This window comes from Microtus oregoni, unplaced genomic scaffold (assembly GCF_018167655.1).
Source record: "Microtus oregoni isolate MIOR12 unplaced genomic scaffold, Mior012 000040F_ref0000088, whole genome shotgun sequence".
NCBI lineage: Eukaryota > Metazoa > Chordata > Mammalia > Rodentia > Cricetidae > Microtus > Microtus oregoni.
Genome location: NW_024543207.1, coordinates 2,188,049 through 2,209,812, shown reverse-complemented (window position 1 = coordinate 2,209,812; position 21,764 = coordinate 2,188,049). Strand labels below are relative to the sequence as shown.

At 42.5% G+C, this 21,764-nt stretch overlaps 1 protein-coding gene across 4 annotated transcripts in view; it reads left to right on the top strand.

Annotated features, from left to right (window-relative positions):
- The first annotated feature begins 476 nt into the window (after positions 1 to 476).
- Positions 477 to 21,764, top strand: part of Cdh6 (cadherin 6) — a 135,299-nt gene continuing 114,011 nt past the window's right edge. For 2 of the 4 annotated variants that reach the window (XM_041632102.1, XM_041632105.1), the window contains exon 1: positions 680 to 998. The gene's annotated coding sequence lies outside the window, so the exon portion shown is untranslated. Of the gene's footprint in view, positions 531 to 679; positions 999 to 1,148; positions 1,297 to 21,764 lie in introns of those variants that run through there. The other 2 variants (XM_041632103.1, XM_041632104.1) reach the window with 2 other exon arrangements.

Sequence of the window (21,764 nt, the reverse complement as noted above, 5' to 3'; positions counted from 1 at the left end):
CTTACTTCAGGAACTTCCCAGAAAGATCGCAAAACATTAAACGAGTTTTAAATACCAACATAACCCTAATCTGTAAGTACAGTGTATCCTGGTATCACCTTATTTAGAGTGATGGACCATCCATGAAGACATTGGTGAGACTGAGGGGTTTGGATTTGAACCGTTTCTCCACTCTCGGGGGCATAAGGCTTCATGCTACAGCACTCTGGAATTATCCTCTCCAAAACAGCACCAGAGCTCCGAAGCAAAAAAAAAAAAAAAAAAAAAAAAAAAAAAAAAAAAAAAGACCCGTGTGTTCGTGTGTTTTTGAAATGAGAGAAGCAAAGACATTCATGAATCCGGCTGCTCGCGTCTGTTTATGCTGTAAAGAACAGCCGTCGGTATTGTTACCTTAGGAGACCAGGGTTATTTTATTCGCGTGCATGTTGTGCGTGCTATCTCCCAAAACTGGCCCACAGCGCCACGAGGTACCGTGTCCCCGGGAATCTTAATTGCCTGGTCTATTAGAAAAGAACATCCGACCGTTGCTGGTAATTGAACACGGTGCATTTTGATAGCATAAAAGAAAGATCAGATAGAGTCACACAAGTTCTCAGTATGTCTTAAGCCGTCCCCCACCCATCCCCTATCCCCACCCCCCCAAAAAAAAATATAAGAAAAAAGAGGAAGGGAAAGCCTGGGGCTGCAGGAGTGTTCCAGAGAGCGAACTGCTCCGGACTTCAAACACTGGGAGTCATTCTGTCAAGGGGAGGGGGCGGGCGGGGGCAGGCACTGGGCCTCTGTAACAAAGTCCTCCTCTCTTTGCTCCCTCCCACTTCATTCACTTGCAAATCAGTGTGTGCCCACAAGAGCCAGCTCTCCCGAGCCATAACCTTCCCATCCCGAGAGCTGCAGTTCCAGCCACAGCAGCAAGAAGCACAGAACCGGCAACCGTGGCGGAGGCAAGAACATCCTGGGCTAGTTGCAGGGTGTCCCCAGGATCCGGAAGGCGAGCAGAGGTGGGTTCGGTCTCTGTTGGTAATGCCGGAGCTGGTGCGTGCGTTTTCTCTCTTTCTTTCCTTTTCTTTCTTCTTTATATATACATAGCTTTAATTCTGTAGTGTTGATGGAAGCCAATCAGGGAAAGAGAGCGGCTCTGCGCCGGGTGTGTGCTGTGCGCGGAGTTGGGAGGGATGCTCAGCCGCGAGCTGGAGTGCGGGCGGGCGCGCGGGTCGGGCTGCGTTGGTGGCGCTGCTGCCCCTGCTCAGGACCGGCGCCGCTTCCCGGGGAGCCTGGGCGCCGCTCCTCCGCCGCCTGGTAAGACCGAGCCGCCTAGGGGTTTGGGGGGGGGGGGGGTGTCAGGGAACAGAGCAGACTAGAGGAAGCTGCGACGTCCTCTCCATGGGGCTGGCAGAGGCGGCCTGCCGAGCGAGCTCCAGCTTTGCAAAGTTGGCTGGTCAATTACCAAGGGCGCTAGTGCGTGCAGGAGCGGTGGAACCGTTTGGGGATTGATTTATTTCCACCCACCCAACAATACAAAGGTCTGTGTGTTGTCTGCTTGGGCTGAGTTACGTTCTTTGGCTTTGAGGGTAACGCAGAAATTAATTCAGGTAGTCTGAAAAGTCTGGAATGCTCCCAATAAGGAAAACTTACAGAGATGGTTTGGCTGGAGAATGAGCTAAAGAAAACTGTTAGCTTGCATGTTCGGAGCAATGCCTGCAGGCTTCTATAGGACAGAAATGCTTAGGTTGCAAGGCAAGTCCGACACTGGACTTCGAAAATGGATCACACTGTCCAGGGAAAAGTCATATGGAGACGCCACTCGTGGATGCTCTTCCATGGCTGTACACACACGCACACACGCACACACGCACTCACACACGTCTGGGGGAGAATGCCTTCTTCCTCCGACTGTTTGGAGAACACACCTTGGTGCGCCTGATTTTAGGTGTCAAATGCGAGAGCGAAATTCCCGCTGCGTTCGTGTGGAATTTAATGAAGGCGGTTAGAGCAGCATCCTACACTGCAGCAAAGCTAGGGTCACTTCCTCCGTAGTTATTCGCCTGCCAAGAGTTACAGTCCATCTCGAGATGGAGATGCTGGCGAGGTCAACGTGGTACTGAGAAATGTTGTCGCTGCTGCAATAAAATCCATATTTTATGGGACGCTACTTGCAGGTCTCTGTGTTTGCAAGAGGCTGGCCGCCTAACTAAACTGCTACTGAGAACATTCAAGAACCAAGAAGTTTAATCATGTGGAACATTCACACATTTCCCTCTCCCACTCGTTTTTCCCCCTATGATGACACTTTCCTACGACAGTCACTGCAAGCTGTATCAGCCTGTGTCTCTTCACTTTCACTTGCTGAAGTCACACGCTGTGGACCAGAAAAGAGATTTCCTTTGACAGTGTGCCTGGGGTGGGAGATGGATGTTAACTGTGAGCTTTCCTAGTGGTTAATAATTCAGGGGTTGCAGACCCCTCCTACGACGCTGACGGAGCCAGAGAGAGAGATCTGGCTAGTTAACCGTCAACTCCTCAGAGAATGAGTAACAGCCTTGTGAAGGATTGCCAAAGCTGGCTTATTTTCCTTCTTGCAGACAGTTTTACCTAACAATGGAAAACCCTCAGGATTCTTTCTGCTTTAGGGGAGTGCGGGGGCGGGGGGGGGGGGGGGGGGGTTGGAGTGACAAACGCCTCCCATCTAGTTTGAGCACAGTCCTTTGTGTGTGAGCATTTGCATGTGACTCTGTGTTGGGATTCTGGAGAATCCAAAAGCCAGTTGTGACCAAAAAGGGAATATGATAAAGCTTCATGATGTCATGAAGAGGGCAAAGTGCATGCCAGGTGCCATATTTTCAATGCAGCAAAAAAAACTTAGAAGAAATTCAACAGAGAACTGTGCCTCAGTGCCCCCCCCCTTTTCTCTTCAATATGTTCTAATTAACCAAGTGTTGGGGTGAAATAAAGAGTAGACCTTTTTCTCCCTGGTCTCATGGCTTGTGCCATCCTTTGGAAGCAGAGGAAGTGATCAATTTCTTCAACAAATACAAGCACATTGCCGAGAGAAAAATGCAATGATGTAACTCCAGTGCATTTGTCCACAATTATCTTTCGCTGCCATTAGGAGGAAGTGACAGTCTGGTGTGTCCAGGGGGATTTCTAGTCTCTCTCCTGGTTGGTTTTTATGTCAATTTATTGCAGTTACATTTCTCAGTGCTAACTCTGCAAAGACAGTATGTGGAACGAAAGCATTTTCTTTCAAGTTGTCGACTATTCAAACACCTGTGCCTTACCTCCCACAACCGCCACTTCCCTCAGCTTGGCGAGGACAAACTTGCCGTGAAGCATCCTCTTCTCTCGGGGACCAAACTGCCCTGCAGAATGCCTGAGATGCTGGTCAGCCGCTGGCATTTCTAGAAATCACATTGTGAGGGATCACATGTGATCCTTTTCTGAAGCAACAAGTTAGGACAGTGGCTTCGGCAGGTCTCATTAGTGGTAATGGGATGGCTGCCCCATCCAAGGATAAAAACAGAGATAAACAGTGGAAAGCACCCACCTTCCTTGGGAATTTCTGTGTGGGCTCCCTTTCTGGCTCTCCTTGCTTTGTAGTCGGGGATGGCAATGTATTATTAGGGCTTCATATTTCTGGCTACCGCAACTTTCCTATTTAATTGGTAGGGACCTACAGTGGACCACTCCAGGCCTCTGCCATGCAGTTCAGTTGCAACACAGGATAATAAGATCCGCTCTGCTTTTTCTTCATAGATGTTAGCAAAATCTTAATACTTGTCTCATACCAAAACCATTATCTGCCATTTCTATAGTTCCCTTCATTTAAGGAACTTCTGACATATTTTCATAATTTTCTAAGTATGTAGACCTTTGGTCTTCTTCAAAAGTCTACATACGGTTCCAAATCAAAGCAATGGCCAATTAATCATGAGCATACCACGATCAAAATCATCCAAGAGTTTCCTTATACATTTTTCTAGAATCTTGTCAAGGCTCTGCTTCCTAAATATCATCTTACCAACTATGAAGAAGGAGCTTTTAGTTATGATTCCAACTAGTAAAGACTCTTGCCTCTAAAGAACTGTTTGAAGAAAAAAAAAGCTGCTTTGTGCTGAAATAGAGGTGTCTAACGGTAAGAAGTTCCCATTCAAATAAGCATATTTGCTAAGGCAGGTAAGATACACATGTTGCCCCTGTTCTGATTGTTATGTGTCATAATTATTCTCTAGGTTCTAGGTAGCCTCTTTTGGAAAAATATTTATTACATTTTTTCTTTTATTTGCGTGTGTGAGTGTGTGTGTGTGTGTGTGTGTGTGTGTGAGAGAGAGAGAGAGAGAGAGAGAGAGAGAGAAAGAGAGAGAGAGAGAGAGAGAACGCCAATACGCACATGCCACAGCACCTGTGTGGAACCCAGACAACTTGCAGGAGTAGGTTCTCTGCTTCCACCATGTGGATTTCCAGGATCAAACCCAAGTTATGAGGCTTGGCAGCAAGTGCCTTTACCCACTGAGCCATCTCACCAGCCCTAGATAACCTCCCCCTTTAAACGCTCCGCCTGGAACTCGGAGTAAGATAAGTTCTGGAGAGTGAATAAGCCTTTTCTGCTGACAGTCTTCAGCTTCCGACTTCCAATGGAAAAATCGGTTCTGAAGTTTGAAATGTGCTGCAAATGAGATAAGACCCTGCAGAAGCCAGTGCCCTTGTCCCTGCTTAGTCACCGCAGCTGTTCACCAGAATCTGGCAGAGTCGGGGTCTCGTTTATAAAATAAAAGGCAATACTGTCTGGACCTAACCAGTGTCTACTGAGCCTACCTCACTTGATTCACAAAAAGGGGAGGATGTAGATAATCAAACTCCACTTATTCCTGAATAGTGTTTCCTTAATACAAAGATTCCAGAACATTATGGAAGTTGCAGACAAAAAGAAAAGTTAAAAGAAAGTTAAACATGTATGCACACCAGGGAGAGAGGAAGAGAAAGGGGGAGGGAGAGAGATAGTGGAGGCAAAGAGAGAGAGAGGGAGAGAGGAGAGGGAGAGGGGGAGAGGGCCCATTAGTGAAAATGTTCTACAAACCAGGGAAGAAATGCAGAAATGTAGGTTGATCTTGTTTTACTTTCCATAGGAATGTCTATCTTAATTTTAAGATAAATGGGAGATTTGGACACATTCTTGGATATCAACCATAATGCTTTTGTTTGAACTTGCTCTTGTAAAAATGAATTTGCCTATAATTTTAAAAGTTCCTCTTTAGTGTAAAGGCTCCTATTTTCAAAGCAGTCCTATGAGAAACTTCCGATTTTCCCTATTGAACTAGGTGAATATAGTCCTTGGATCAGTATTAACCCCAGAGGAGGAACCGAAGGAGCCTGAGAGAACGTGTACGTACTCTTTCAGAAAGTTGGTTCACTTACGAGATGAGAAACACTCAGATTGGTTAAGCCAAAAACAGTTTGGCCTGAGGGAAGCAGCTTCAGCCAGTAGTCCAGCTGTTCAAGACTAGACTGTTCAGGGGACTTCCAAGACTTCCAGTAAAAACACCTGCTGGACGATGATTACCTCGAGAGCACCTTCATAAATGTTCCACAGATGTGAGTGCAGGGGGCTGTGTCTCCCATCCACACAGAAGTCTCTAATCATCCCATCTCGTCTCATTATTATCTTGGCATCAACACTGTTGAGTACCCAATTTCTCTAGCAGTCAGACCACCTTTCTGAGATTTATAAAAAGAGTTTAATCTAAGTCACAATGCAACTATTAAAATTTGATTTTGCAATATTTGGCAGCACAGGTCGAAAGCTTCTACCAGTAGATACAGTGTTCTCATGGAAGAGAGCAAGTTTTGAAGATGAAGATCATAATGCTAGCTTGCCATGGGGTCTAATCTATCTTCACAGCTCACCACTTGAGAGTATACTATGTCTTTCTATAATTTCCTAAATAAGTAGGTCTGACCAAAGATGGTCAAGAAGCCTAATAAGTCACAGTAATGAAAACTGGCACCAAGAAAAGTTAAGTTGGGGACATGGCCAAGACAGAAACCGAAAGAGATGAATTCCACGTCTGTTAGAACACAAGAATCAAAACAGACTAAAACGTGCCTGTTTCACACGGGATCTCTTTCTTCCTCATAAGCAGGGTACTTCAAGCTCAACTGCACCCTTAGCGTGTTCATACACACTGCTGGTCTCTGCTCTGGAATGCAAACCTGAAAATCAACCTTTAGAAATTACCACCTAAAGAGATGATCATGGCTTGGCTATAAATTAACAGATGAGTATTGTTTTAATGTGGTCAGATAGTCATCAGAATCAAGAACGTTTTTCTTAATGCTTTAAAGACTAGCTCTTTCCTTTCTCATCTCTTTCTTATCATACAAGTCAAACAGGTGACTCTGTCTTCTTTGGAGGCCTACAAGCCAAGTATAAAATAGTGATTTAGACAAAAACCAAATAAACAAACAAACAAAACAATTTGTATGGTAGAGTGAATGAAAGACGAACCTACCGAGGTAGCTCCCCCAACACCTCCACACTTGGCATGGAAGACTTTTAAATCTACAGTACTGTTATTTATACATATGATGAAGAAGATTTAAACACGTACAGAGAGAGAGGCTCAGAGTTTTTATTTATTTATTTTATGTATCTGAATGGTGTGTGTGTGTGTGTGTGTGTGTGTGTGTGTGTGTGTGTATGCAATGCATGCGCGCCTGGTTCCTGCAAAGGACAAAACTGGAGTTACAGATGGCTGTGAGTGGCCATGTGGACTGAATTCAGGTGCTCTGCCACAGTAACAAATGCTCTTTAACTATTGAATCATCTCCTCAGCTGCTGAGTCCAGAATTTGTATATGTCTAAATAATAATAATGACAAACTAAGCTTTCCTGCACTTTTCGATAAAGTCATGCAATGTCCTAAGCATTTTATTCTAGTTTTGTTTGGTGAGTTGGAGTTTTTTGTTTGTTTATTTGGGTTTTGTTTTTGTTTTTGTTTTTTTTTGTTTGTTTGTTTGTTTTTTTTTTTTTGAGACAGAATGTCTCTCTGTAGCCCAGGTTACACTGGAATCCATTATGTAGGCCAGGATGGTTCACAGCCCAACTCAGCCTACCTTGAGCTTAGAATTCCAGGCAGGAGCCATTTTGCGGGCTTTGGTTCTGTTTGTTTAGCCTCTGTGCATGTGCGTATAACACATGCATGCCTGGTGCCTGCAGAGGGCAAACAAAGCTTCAGAACCCCTGGAACTGGAGTTTCAACCTAAGGCCTCATATACTCTAGGCAGGCCCGCCACTGAGCCAGCTCCCCAGTTTTATGTGCGCTTTGCATCATAACAATCACTCCATAAATCAAAGGGGAAATCTAATATGTGTTTCCTCTTTACTTAGCCCTGCCTTAGTTTGAATTTCCAGGGAATTTCCCTTTGAGCCAAGCACTTAATGAATGTGCTGTTAGCAAACACTTGCGATATCTTAGAGGTGTGAGTGTGACTCTCTCTCTGGGAAACCCTGAGCAGCAGAGGGCATGGGAATGATTGGATCATTTTGACCAGAAGAAGGCAAAGTTGAAGGCTAAGGAAAATGTTTCTAGGTTACTCGATTTTTAGATTGCATTTGTAATCACACATTAGAGCTTCTAAACAGTGAAAATCAGATGTGGGCTATTTGAGCTAATATGAGAGATAGCTTCATTGATGGAGGAAGCACTTTGAGAAAGTAGCTAAAACTGAAACCATTCTCTTCCCTGATGCCAAGGAACAACCCGACTTCATAGTAAGTACCTCTAAGCACATCAGTCCCGAGTCATAACAATAACAATACAGTATGCCCACGGCGATTGGGATGCTGAGTAAGAGTGTATTTATAGAACTGGGATGGTCACTTGGTCAGGAAAGTGCTTGCTGTACACCCATGAGGACCCGTGTTCAATCTCCAGCGTCAGCATCCATATAAAAAGCCATGCAGGGTCTGGACTATGATCCCAGCACTGGGGAGGAGACAATGCAATCCCTAGATCTCACTGGCCAGCCAACAGAGCCTAATCAGAAAGGCCCAGATCCCAGATCCCAGTGAACAGACACAGTAATGACATCCAAGGTTGCCCTCCACTCTCCAGCGTACTCACACTGATAGGATGGATTTATATCCTTCCCTGTGTGATGTGTAAAAGAAGTTGTTGGCTTCCTGTAAAGCCACAATTTCATTACTTTATTACTATCACTATATCGTATCTGCTCTCGATAACCTTAGCATGAGTGAGGGGGCAGGTCTTGTATAGTCCTGGACCCAAAATCCCCATGTACTGAAGGACTGCCTTGAACTCCTTTTCCTCCTGCCTCTACTTCCCAAGTGACGGGATTATGGAAGCCATGTACCATAAGGCCTGGCTCTGAATGGATTCTTTTCAAAGTAAAATTCCATATGCATATGCACACAAATCCAAAAAAAAAGCCAAGGAAGGGAAAAGTAGTGAGAGAGGGAGGAAGAGCTCTTAACACCTCGATCACTGCATGTGACAGAAGGGTCACCATTCTCCTTTGTTCTCCCTATTGCCACTTTTAAAACATCATGTAGTTCATCCAGCCTCCAAAGAAAGTTTGATAATGAGACATATAATCAGATAATGTGCGGCATGAGAGGTTCTCAGAGACTTCATCCCATACCAACCATTTGCATATGAGATAACTGATAAACGGGGAGCTGCAGTGTGACTTATCTGTGGGTGTACTACATTCATTTTCTTCTTTAATCTCCCTCTTCGATAACTTGATATCTAGTCACCGGATGTCATTGCTCTTTGTCATTTCTACCTAATTCTTGCATTAAAAATTAAAGAGGAAATACAGCTACGGCATTGTTGTTTGTATTTTATAGCGGTGCAGGCTTGACAACGAACCGATAAGAATAGAGATAAAGGCTTCGTCTAGATTGCTGTGTTTACACATTTTTTAACTTCTATTGCAAAGAAAACTTTGAATATCTCCTTCAAAATTTTGTTCCTGTTTGGGTGTTGGTGGTGCACTTTGAGACTTGGTTTGTGTGTAAGAACCTGAGGACAGTTTCGAATGATCCTTATCCAAATAAATGACTCTTCCAGATATTCAAAGTCAAGAGTTCATCTTTCAAAAGTAAATTTACTGGTTAGTGATTAGATATGAAAATTAATGGCAACATTTTCTGTGTTTCATAAACCTCCATTTATTCTATATTAAAAACTCAGACGATGACCTTCCTTTGAAGTTCGAATGTCAGTTCTTTCACGAGAGTATATGTATGGATAAATTATGCTGGGTTTTACCTTGGCATGATTAAAATCTGGCAAGCAACTCAATGTCAACTCTTCCCCCTTTTAAAAAATAAAACTGTTAATGTTCCATGAAATCCAAAAGCCTTATGACCAATGGGTTGTATAATGAATGTCTTCATATTGAAAAATGAGGCCTCGTTCACTTCCTTCTTAAATGGATGAGCAAAAAACAAAGGCAACTTGTAATTATGGAAGAGGCAAAAAAGGCAAACTATACAAAACCACTGGACCAACAGGTATCCTTGGGGCCTGTAATTACAACATACATGGGAATATAGCTCAGTGGTAGAACACTTGTCCAGCACGAACAAAGCCTTAGGTTCAATCTCTAGTCTCAAAAGAAAAATAAGCCCTATAGATATTAATTATAATATTTAAAACCAAAGTGATCTTTGACTATATAAACATGTCCTCTAAAAATGTACTTTTCCAAGATGACGGCCAGAATGTATCATAAACAATTAATTTCCCTACTTGATTGTATAATGGATTATTTAGCAAGCAATGACAAATTTTAAATTTATATCTAATCTAATACGCAAGAGCAAACACAGCTCATCTTAACCAAATAAATAATAAAAGAGATGCATTTCTCCATAAAAATAAACTTCATATACTTCTGGACAAACAAAAAAATCTCTAAAATGTTGATTTGTACTTAATGTATGCAGTTTTACTTTTAAAAGTGATGATTCTCTCAGGGATAATATGGCTTTCATCCATGAAAGCAAGTGTATCATCCTTTAAACTGCAAGAATAAAAATGAATTTTATTAATCTATCATCCACCTTGTAGAATGTGTAAAGCTGTTCAATTTCACATTCAAATGAAATATTCTGAGATCTCCTTAGCAACATGTACTAATTCAACACTGATCAGAGCAGTGTGTGGTCAGACTAAGAAATCACCAATGCAAAATGACAGAGCTCACCATGACTACTACGTTGCTGATGAAGCCTAATGCGGACCACATCAAGCTACTGTATCTCCTAGCAATTATCCTCAAATTAAGCCGCTTGCTTAAAAGTACCTAGTTGGGATTTTGCCAGTGTTTCATAAAGAATTAATTCTACATGGGAACCTTTTGATACCTCCACTCCTTTTATCAAAACAAGGGATGTTTGGAGCAGGCCCTGATTAACTAGCTGGAGGAAGCAGGATCACTGGCAGTTACTGTCCTCGAGAAAAAGAGGTTCTACTCCATCGCCCCCACATGCCAGAGTACCAGCTGGGCGGCACATCCTACCTCCGTAGAAAGCAAAGTGGTCAACCTGTCAGCTGGCTTTGAAGGAAACGCAAACATGCCAGACACATCTCTGAGCTCTGCATCTGACATTTTCATACCATATGTCTTAATTGTGTTTCCCCCTCCGCCAGTTCCCCCCAAGATCCTCCCCACCTTCTGCCTCACCGAACTTTGTCCTTATGTTCTTTCTCTCTCTCTTTAGAAAACAGACACAAACAAAAAACAAGAAGCACATGAGCAAATAGACACTTCAAAAACGCAAAAAGGAAATTCAAAACAAATGAAAGACAAAAAAAATGACTAAACAAAGCAAAATGGAACAAAGAGTTTACAAAATTACCATTGAGTTTGCATTGTGTTGACCAGTTTCTCCTAGGGAAGGGGCCTGCCCTGAGGTGTGGTTAATGTCCGTGCCCAGTGACCATCCTTTGGAGAAAACTGATTTCCCCTTTGCCAGTGGGTATCAACTGTGGATACCATACTCCTAAATATCTCTAAAAGGATCACTGTGGTTTATAAAACAAACAGACAAACAAAAATCTTCCCATCATTTGAACGGAATTTAGATGGACATACGCTTTTTTGTCCTGAAAAATAATAAAACCATTCCAGAGATGGCCACAGAAGAATACCCAGCAGGGCAGTGTGCAACATGAATTCTGATGACTAAAATGGCCATTTATCCCAAATAGGATACTAAATGGGGAAAGTGACTTTATTTAAATATGGAGGTTTAATAAAATTCTCTCAAGTAGCTAAATCCCATGTGATCTAGTGAAAGAGAAGAAATTATTGAAAGGTGGAGTTAGATCTTTTCATCATGGTTGATTAGAATTACCAGTCGCCAAAGACAAGGGCCAAAGTTTCCCTATTTAATAATTAAAAATCTGTGTGCTAACATCCACAATGTTATGAAAAAGAACTTTAAAGCCAGGAGTGAAATTTGGACTGTGTTCCACTCAACAATTCAGAGAAGCAGCCACGAGGTTCTGCATGCTAAGGAGATGCTGTGCTTGTCACAGACTTTCCAATTTAGGTTCCATCTGATCGACAAGTGTTCCTCGGGATGATATTCAGCCTAGAGTTTTGGGGAAATTCATTATTTGACTCTTTCCACAGCAAAAGCCCTTCTGATACAAATAGAAAACGCTTTATGGAATAGATAAATCTAGGTTGGGGGGAAATGAGAAAATGGCTTTGAAATATCGCTCTCCAGTCACAAGATCAGAGTTTTAGAACGACGGCAGCACACGTGACCGAGCACAGCATTCGGGCTCAGGAAGAACTGCCTGATGGGTGAAAATCACCCGCCAGTTACAAATAGTTCTCTCGAAGAAACATTTTTCTGATTTATTTTCTTTCATCTCATTCATGCTAGTGAACATATAATTTTTCGAGCCTGTGCTGAAAACTTAATTTTTAATAACTGACTTATTTAAAAGAAGTCCATTTCAAAGGGAACTCTGTCAATGGTGTCCAGAGAGCCAGAGGGCTTGGGGTTAACAGACTGCCGAGTCTTCTCCTCCTCCAGGCAGACTTCTTGCTAAAGTTGGTCGTAAGCATCGTAGCCTGGAGCCTGATTAACAATTTATGCTTTCCTAAGCAGATTACAGAGTCTGACAATTTGATTTCTTTAATTCTTAATTTGTGTTTGGAGACAGAACATACTTCTAGGTTTATGCTTTTCATATATTGTATTTTAAGAAGCCAAACCTAATCTAAACATTGTCCTCCTGAGAATTTTTACCTTTACAGTTTTAGTATCCACGTGTAGACTCTCCCCCCCACCCTCCGACCCCCCGCATAACTAAGACAACTGCTTCCTTGCTAGGTAGGCACATGACTTTTTTTTCACTTCTTGTTTAAATGATCCAATGTGTTCCCTCTTCTTAGGAAGAAAGACGATAGGAGGAAACAAAGTAGCGTATTAACTAAAATCTGTCACTCAGAGAGCATTCACACCATTTTAGGCATATTCTAAAGATCATGCTAAAAATGTAAATTCAGTCTTCTCAACAAGACCCTGAAGTAAATACTGTCAGGCTCCCCTGCTTACAAGACAAAACTGGGAAACAAAGCACTTTTGCTCCTTGTTTCAAAGTCTCACTGCTAGTTCTTAGAAGGTAAAATGTATTCCTCTGCTGTTTTAACTGTACATTATGGCACCCATTATGCTTAATATGTAAGAATATACTCCCATGTATGCATTATGTATTCAAATAATGAGTGAATGGATAATGAATTAGATAGGTGATAGGCGATTATGATCAATGCAGGTAGATAGATTCAAATGTATGCATCTCAAATACAGAAGTAATGGGTATACAGATCACACACACACAATTTATTTCTCATAACTCAGAAACATCATAAGAAACTTTCCCCTTCCTTCTCATCCTCAGCCTCTTAGTACACTAATCTGTTCTCTTATAAATTAGGTCAACTCATCATAATCCAAATCCACAGATTTCAACCTCAAGAAAACCATTTCACTTTAGGTTCGACTCTTCAGTTTAATTTGAATCAATCTTTTAATCACTTGTTGTTGTTCCCAAGGGAAAGCTGGCCAGAGTGTTTGGAAGGTTCAGATTCATCATTCATTAGTTAATTTATTCTATAATATTTATCGAGAGCCCCTGTGCCTGGCTCTGGAGAGACCAGCAGAGGTAATACAACATACATCAGCTATGTAGGAGAAATGGATTTTATTCCTCACTCTCTGTCCAAGGTCAGCAGTCCATGCTTTCTGTGGAAGGTCTAAGATAGTATGAGTTATGTTGTTTGTTCTCCCTACATCTACATCCTAGGAATTCAGAATTAGCATTGAGTCTCGAGTGACGTTGGCAGTGTTTTTATTTACTTTTAAGTTTGCCGTTTAACATCCTGCCCAGCTTCAAAAACAGTATCACATCCCTCTTCACCACCAAAACCCTGATATGTTTTAGGTTTTGACAGGATGTTTCCGAATATTTCATAGTCATCCTGTCTCTAATCCCTTCAATCACTATTTAATGAACATCTTGTGCAAAGGCTGGTGGCACCATGTGCTTTGACATTAGTTTGGTTTCAGTAGGTATTTAATAAGACATAAAAGCCTTTTGGGAAACGCGTATTAAATAGGCAGAAATTAGGTGGGGAATGAATGGATCAGTTTGACTTTCAGAGTGGGATGGGGTGGAGACAAGAGTCAGATGGGGTGGAGACAAAATCTCACCATGCAATTCAGGCTGACCTGGTACTAAATATACAGTGCAGGCTAGCGTAGAACTCACCATCATCCTCCTGCCTCAGCCTTTTGACTGCTGGGATTACAATGTGGATCACCACACCTGGCTAGAACTGGGTCTTTCAGTCATGAAAGAGATAGGATGACCATTGCTAAATGTGGAGCTGAATATGTTGGGCACAACTTGGTGCATGTTCAGCTGGAACCACTGGGACAGATGTCCTGATTGCTGACTCCCTGGGGACCTCACTCATCCTCATTTGGTTAGATATTTTGCCAGGGAAAAGGCTATGAATCTGTTTCTTCTCAGGTCATCTAGTCCCCTCTCCCCTCCTATTTATTTCTCGCTGCAAGATCATGTCATTGTCCACCCATAGTCTCACCAACTGCATCCTGAGAACGAGGCTACCGAGTCATATTTCAAGCTCTTAAGATCTAGCAGTGATTTTGACAAATAGAGCGAACTCATTAAACATTGGTTGAAAGAACAAATAGAACTACTCATTATGGAACTTTGGGCTAGATTTATATACTTTTACATTATTCATGTTGGATGTTAGCTTCTTTCCTAGTAATCTGATTTCTTTCAGATGCATTGAGAGGCGGGTCCATACCAGTCTCCAGAACTGTCCATAGAGGCCCTCAATAGGTTAGGAATCTCCCTCCCAGCCACGCCCACCTCTGTCCCTCATACTCCCTTCCCTCTCTCTCTTCCCTATCTTGGTGCCTTTGACCAAATATCTGAAAAACAGTTACAGATCCTAACTGAAGCACCTAGTAACAGAGTAATTAAACATCTTAGCTGGAAGTTGGTATTTTGTTGGTCATCCACACCAAGGTGTAAAGCTGTTACCGTTCTCCATTTCTGTGCTCAAGTTTGAAACAGATTATATGGTTTTTCTCATAAGCACAGATAAACCTTGGTTATCTTTGGGTTTATTATCTACCTGTAGTCATACATCAAACTGAATCTGCAGAGGAATCTGTGGGAGACCCTTGTGTATGTGTCTTGTGAACATGATCATTTTTCCTTCCAATTCCTACCTGGCAGCTGGTTCTTGAAGTTCCATAGGAGGTCAAATATCAGATTCTGTATACTTTGTTGTAACCTTGGATGTGGCTGTACTAAAGAGGCAGAATTAGACGTGGCTGGTTGTGTAGTTTTGTTTTTTTCCTTAAGTGGCAGTCAATGCATAGAACAGGAACCTCATGGATATTGCTTGGCAGTGGATACACAGCTCAGCCCAGCTCCATCTCAACATGTCAAATGTCTCATAAGGTTATGAGACAAAGGGAATGAGATTTGGATGGTGTTCCTTTATACTTCTGTTAAATGTGCTGTCCATCAACTTGAAGGCAAAGGGACATAAACAATTTTAAGCGTACTAAACATTGAAGCAAAAATTAGTTTATTTTATATCCACAGATTTCCTGGACTAAATTAGGTACTATGTTCCCTTCAAGAAAATATTTCAATTGTATTTGACAATTGTGGAAAAATGTAACTCTCAAAAAATAAAAGAAAGAAAGAAAGAAACCATAGAAACCTTGTTGCAGAGGCATTGGGTCAGCTCTCCCTGGTGCTGTTTTTTGCCTTTTCACCTTTTCGTTGATTGACACTTGCAATTAGTAGTGTTTCTCATTAGCACAAGTGATATAAACCAGTTTAGTGAACTCTTCTCCCTCACCTCACCTCTGAGCTTCAGAAAAATAAGGGGATTAAAGGACTTGGGGAAGTGGCTAAGTCAATGGAAGTAAAAAAGGGGTCTGTAAGTACCACTATTAACAGGGAAGACACCAGAAAAGGGAACTAACGCATGGCATCTGAAGATCTGAGCACTGCCCAGTCCTTTGGGCTCCGTGCTTTCAGCCTGTATATTAGGATGATGCAAGCCCTGGCAATGAGAAAATCTTGTCTCAAACTTGAGAATAAATAAAATGATGATTTTGCACAAGAAAGAGTCCTAGAGAAATAGGCTCCAAGATGAGTGACAGAAACAAAAGGCCAGGGTCATCCTGTCTCCATCCTGCTCAACGCAGCACCAAAGTCATCCAACCAATGATTTCCTTCAGGGTTTAAGATGTTTGCCACTGGCAGCTGAAGCTATAAGCTTTCTTATTTCTGTCTAACTGAAGGGATTGAGGGCAGAGAGGCATCTCACAATTAAAGATTAAGGGTGGCACCCCTTGGTCCCATGTGACAGTCACATGTCAACTACTCCCCAATACAGTATTATTTTCTGAGATTTTTTTTTTTGAGGTGCTATTTGGCTTTTGGGCTAAAGACTTCACATTTGTAATCAAGTCCTCCATGCATTGTGTACATGAGTATGCATGTAAAAAGAGCACTCTTGAATAAATCTAGAATTCTATTAGGAGGGAAGAAAAGATGAGAAAGGACTGCTGGGTAGCCAACAGCTCCATCTGCCACAGTTTAGACAGAAGCTGCGTTTCTGTACGTGAAAATGCAAGCATTATGTAAGGGGGGAATTCAATGGCCGTAGGTTTGACAAACTATGGCTCCAGAGGTAATAAAGAATCAGCCCACCTACCCTTTCCCAACAAGTGGGGGTTACCTGCAAAACGGCAATTTATAGCAACGCTTTACCATTTGCGTGATCTCTGCCCCTGTCTTTTATTTTAGTCAGTGCCTGAAATGGGTTTTTGCTGTGTTTGTTCTGGGAATAGACAGACTAGAAATACATCACTGTCCAGAAAGAAAACATTTTTTTTCATCTAGGGATTTGAGGCTTAACTAGCTGGAAGGGAAATATAATTTCAGTTTTTTCTCATAGTCGCATCTAGAAAATAACCTAAAGAGATTCAAAGAACACCCCACCATGTGAGCACTTTCCTTTCTCGGGAGTTTCAGCTTGGGCTTTAACCTTTTCTAGCATATTCTATAGGGTTTTTTTTTTTTTTTTGCACTGTTTTTGCCTTGAGCTCTGTTCTAACCACTGAAGCTTTGAGAAACTTTAAAAACAACACCGGTGCACATGTCTTTGAACCCAGGATTCAGGAGGCAGAGGCAGATGGATCTCTAAGTTCTAGGACAACCTGGTCTACAAAGTGTGTTTCCAGGATAGCCAGGGCTACACAAAGACAGAAACCCTATCTCGGCGGGGGGGGGGGGGGGGGGGACACCAATAACAGTATTCTTTTTTCTTTTTCTCTTACTATAAATATCCCAAATTCATCTTAATATAGCTTTTTTATTTTACCCTTTGGACTTTTATTTGAAAGAAAAATGAGCTGAAATATAGATGTTTATCTGAATCTAAATCAAAACACTGTGAGAAATAAGTATAAAATACACAATGAAAGGGCACTGAATTCTGTCCATGTTTTACTGGGTAATTCTGGGCAGAAGTGGGGTTCTTGGCTTCCTTTTTGCTAACCTGTTTATATGGATGTAATGTGTGCCACACAAAAAGGTGTTCCTGTAAGGGGCGAGGTAGAAAGAGAAATTCTTGATCTCGTTTGAATTCCTTGGAGCCATCTCTCTGCAATAATGTGAGTTTGCTTCTGTGCAAATGTAATATAAACAACATGTTCAGATTTTCATTTTTCAGCAAATTTTATAGCAGACTTAAGATACTATGCCCATCAACGGTTTCTATTAAATCAAAAGATGAGCTGTTTGTGAAATCTGGAAATGGGAGGCCTCTATACCATAATACTCTAAAGTTTTTCATGTGACAGAGCCAGTCTCATGTGGACGATGTAGGTGCAGTGACCACCCTACATATAGGGGCCCTTATGGTGAGGAATAACTAAGGCAATGTTGGAAAGAATTTTAGCTTGGTGGGCTAGGAAGGCGGCGCAGTCATTTAGGTGCTTGCCATTTAAGCAGGAAGATGTGAGTTCAGATTCCCCCAGAAAGCCCAGCAATCCCCATGCTGGGCAAGAAGAGGCAAGGAGATAGCAAGGGCTTACTTGAAAGTCAACCAATTGGCTAGGTCTAGGTCCAATGAGAGTACTTTCCCCATCTCAATGAGGTGGAGGATGAGTGCGAAAAATACCCAGTGAATACTAGTCTCCATAAGCACACACACACACATGCACACACGCACATGCACACACACATTCACACACATTCACACACATGCACACTCACACTCATACACTCACACACACGCGTGAGCGCGCGCGCGCACACACACACACGCACACTGTACCTAGCATCTAAGACACGCCCCTGCCCCAACGTCAGCTGTTTATTTTTTTGCTACTGTTGCCATCATTTTTTCCCCGAATTTCCAATCAATGTAGAGCATTTTAAAAACCATTTTTCAGGATTTTAAAAATATTTCACTCCCTGGAGTGCACTGCCACATTTTTTCCTTTTATGTTACAAGTGAAGCCTGCCACTGGGGGGCAAGATGCCCACAATTCCACTCCCTGAAATGTGTTTTGGCTGACGCAGTCATGTGCCAAAAGTGGCTGAAATTCAGAACTTCCTCAGAGCTTCTTCTGCTGTGTTCCCTGGAAATCTACAAGCCAAGCTGGGCTTCTCACCTGGGCCTGCGGAGGTGTGAGCCAACCCCAGCCACCATGATGGAAGAATGCGAAATGCAGATTCTGTTATGTTGTTTGCTGCTTTGGCCCGTGAAGTTCTTGGGCCTGTTTCTCAGAAGAGAGCTCCCAATGGTGGCATAAAAATTGCAGGAGCTGAGCACACACACACACACACACACACCATACCACACCAGCTTTAATACCCACAATGTCCCCAGGAAACTGAAGAAAGAACTATCCTCTAGAAATGAAGACGCTGACCGGCTGGACCTGGATACCTTCACTCTGCAGAACTCTTATTTGTCAATATTTTTCCATTCATTCCTTTATGATTCGCTCAGTCACTTCATTCTTATTTTTAGATACCTGTTGCTTGCTCACTAGTGTGTGTGTGTGTGGGGGGGGGGGGGTTAGCAATAAATTTAGCAATGAACCTAATGTCTCTTCCCTCCACAAGAGCTTATGTCTCCAGGTGAAATTCTCAAAAGGAATAAACATTCTGACTTCATCGTCCTCAAATCAGAAAACACAGGAGATAAGGGCTGATGGGAAAGGACGTTGGAGCACAAACAGTAGAACTGTAAAACTAGCGGAGCACTGCGCCTATCAGGAAATCTCCCGAGAAACCCGAGTTGCAAACTTTCAGACATGAGGCAGAGTGCATTCACTGCGAAGGTGAAGGGCCCAGGATTACAACTACATCACCAGTCCACACGCAAGGGAATTAGCTGTGGATGTCTCTGTCCCATGGGGATTTCAGTTAGAAAACAGATCCCGCTCAGCTGTGGAGATGAGGAGCGCGTGAGTGGGAGGGGCTCATACCTTGGCGGGGTCAGGAAACAGGTTGGAGACCGGTTTACGCAGCATGTGAGTGTAAGTCTTGTTTAACAAGCTCTAAAAGTCTCTGTTGAAAGCTGTTTAGGAAGTTCTTTCCCTTTTTACCCCCTTTTTGGACTGTCAGTGGCTAGATGCCTCTGGGAGAGGGGGTCTACTTTCTGAAGCACTCCTAAATAATGTGGGTTAGAAGTTACCTTTAAAGCTATCTGCTGAATGGCACCTCGCCCTTTGGCATCGCGCCCTCCCCAGCCCTATCTTATTTGCCAATGACTTCCTTCCGGAATCTCCCGAATCCTCTGACACCCGTGCTGACATGACATCCCATCCTGGCAGGCAGCTGCCAATTCTCATTGAAAAATGATTACCGAACACTTCAGCACCAGCTCCAGGAAGAGCTCCCTCCTCTGCCCAGAGTGCGACAGATAACACCATTGTGTCTCCTCATCACCGGCCCAGCCCCCTGCTTTGTACCTCTGGCCCCGTGGCCGTGGTGGGTTCTGGAACAGCGCTTGGAGGAGCGGGTGCTGCTAAAAGTCCATGGCCTTGGGAATTAGAAAGCTGCAGAAAAAAGAATCTTTGCCAAAGGGGAGTTGGGGGAGGGGAACCTGGCCAGCAGGCTGGGAAAAAGCCAAAAGCACAGTGCGGCCAATTCAGAAGGAGGTCATGGGAGCATGTCAAACACAGCCGTTCTTGTTTTAAGCATTTTTCGGGATTAAATCCTGCAGGCCATTTTCATACATCCTAAGGAGAACAAAATATCATCTACATACTTTTTTAGAGGCATTAATTAAGTTTAGCCCCGACACTGAAGAGTAATGGTCTCTGACCTAAGCCCCAACCTCCAACTAGGGAATTCAGACGAGGCTAGTGGCTGCCGCACAATCAGGTCTGTGTCACACATTGAATATAGGTCAAAGGATGACTGCTCCCTGCAGAAAACAAAAATAACCTTTCGAAGACACCATTTTATATTAGCATAAGCCCATATGCTCATATCTAAGAGGAAATCGCATTGGGAGGAAAGCGCATTTGAAGCCAAGGTATTTGGTGATGCAAGTGTACTCCTGTAAGCCTTTGTTTACTGTTTGGAAATAAATCTTGACCTGAAATTAATGAAAAACTGTGAGCATGTCCTGATAAAGTTTCAGAAACTCATATGAATTTGAATTATTCTTTTGGCTTACTACCAAATGTTTAAAACACTAAAAAAAGGACATAGCAATTCTCGTTAGACCCTCCAGGAAATGCAATTGAAACTGAATCAAGTCACAGATATGAATGACTAGATTTAATTTCTTTTATCCATTGAATACTGGAGTGTTGCTCTTGAGGTCTCGTACCCCATTTGAGATAAACCAGCACATCTTTGCCACTGTGATTCTCATAGAGTCGTCTCTCAAATGATGAGAGCCAACTTCAGTAGATTTTCAACTACTATTATAAGTAGTGTCCTCTCATAGACACCTGTCGGCCACCTAATGATGCCACACATATTTCTTCCTTCTTTTTGAAAATAATGAATTTTCAAATCCTTTAAATACATAGAATTATGTTCTGAGTGAGCCACAGTAAACTTGGACTACTAGAAACTCTGTCCAACCAGTGCTCCCATCTAGTGGAAAGTTGAAGCCTTGAAAAAAATGCATTGCATTTTATTGCTTGTTTTGACTCACCATGAGTTTAAAGATGCAGTCTGGAGGGTCGGTTATGTCGCGTTGTATGTGCTCAGGGAAGAGAAAATGCAAAACCAAACAGCTTGGCTACAGTTCAGTTCTCCTTTGAAAGATAAATGTTGATAGATCCCGTCAATGCTTTGACAGAGACGCCCAATAGATTGAAACTCTGATAAAGTGAGATAAATTGAGAATCTGTGTATGGTGTGCAGAAGACTCTCATTTATCCCAAAATGGTGGTTTAGGTGTTTGCATGTATAAAGGAAAGGTGTGTGTGTGTGTGTGTGTGTGTGTGTGTGTGTGTGTGTGTGTGCTGGCTCAGTGACAATTAAGTTTAGGAATCAGTACCTCATCTGCACACTCACTCTGGGATTTGCTTGACAATATCATCCAAACCCTTCTTCTCCAGTGTCCTTCCTTCTTAAATTATTGTGAAGATCAAATGAGATTTGAGGTGCGGCCTTCACATTGTTTATTTACAGCTTGTGAGTGAGTCTCAGTGTAGCTTAGCCATTTTGATTGCTGTTCCCAACCTAAACATATGTACAAGAGGAAAAAATGTGATTCTCTCAGAGTACTACATACTCTTCGAGAAGAGAGAGAGAGGAAGAGAGGGGAGAAAGAGCTAAAGTAGAAATAGGAAGAGAGAGGACAGGATGACTTACAGGACAATCAGTCAGCTTTTTCATAGGCTCAAAGCAGTTCACCTGGTGCGACACTGGGCAGAGATGTTCTACAAAGATCTACAGACTGTATTTCCTGACAGTGCTGGTGTTCAGGAAGACATGGTTGCCGCTGTAAAGCAGGAGGGAGCTCTGACTTCTACACTAGGCAGACAGGGTCCTTACATGTCTCTGAGTCCCACCAGATGGTCTCTCACAATGTCTAAATTACTGGTCCGTGCTCACATTCAATACACTTTTAGAACTTCTAGTATATCTAACTTTAAAATAGACTTGGATTTT